A 790-nucleotide genomic window follows, 5' to 3' on the forward strand; every position below is an offset into this window, starting at 1 on the left:
AATGCTTAGTCTACACTTCTGACCGCACACATGTAATCAAAACTAATGCAATTTATGTATATGAAGGTTGGCATAAATAACATTATATGTAGAGGTTTCTTGTCCTTGAAAAGAATCTGTACCTGAAGAAGGAACCCTTATTTCTCCTTATATTCCTGCAGTGCTAGTTACCCGTGACTTTTAAAAGTATACACTGCAAAGATTTTTGAGTCAGCATTCAGGCCTTATTCTACCTGTGAGAAGAGCTCATGGCTACTTGGATCTCTTCACGTGCAAGATCTATCCAGTCAGGAGCCGGAGTCCCCATCCAGATGCAGCTCTGGATAAACCATAATGTGTAGATTAAACCAGCAGATTTCCTGCTGGTCACCAAAAGATGGGAGCAGAGAGCTCCTCCCTCTGCAAAGCACTAAGACACAGTGTTTACACAACATCCTTAATCATTTTTTTCAAATGTGTCACACAGAAGTTTTACAGTGCTGCTCATCCCAAAGCTTCTTCCTTTCACGGTAAGAAAAGGGGCTACTCTTGAGTCTAATCCAAGTTATTGTTCCAACTAAAGACAGACTGCGTTGCTGCATTTAGCCGAGCCCTGTTTATAAAACAGTTTTTAAATATTTTTTGTATTGTAACAGTAGATACAGTCCCATGTCGTCAAGCCTTCAAAAAGACCAATAGAATATATTTAATTACAAGAAGAGCTTAGATAATTTTTGTTACATATGAGGTACCTTGACATTGCATAATATGTCCAGAGTTTGCATACTCTATATGTACGATATATAAAATG

This window comes from Aphelocoma coerulescens, chromosome 3 (genome assembly GCF_041296385.1).
Source record: "Aphelocoma coerulescens isolate FSJ_1873_10779 chromosome 3, UR_Acoe_1.0, whole genome shotgun sequence".
NCBI lineage: Eukaryota > Metazoa > Chordata > Aves > Passeriformes > Corvidae > Aphelocoma > Aphelocoma coerulescens.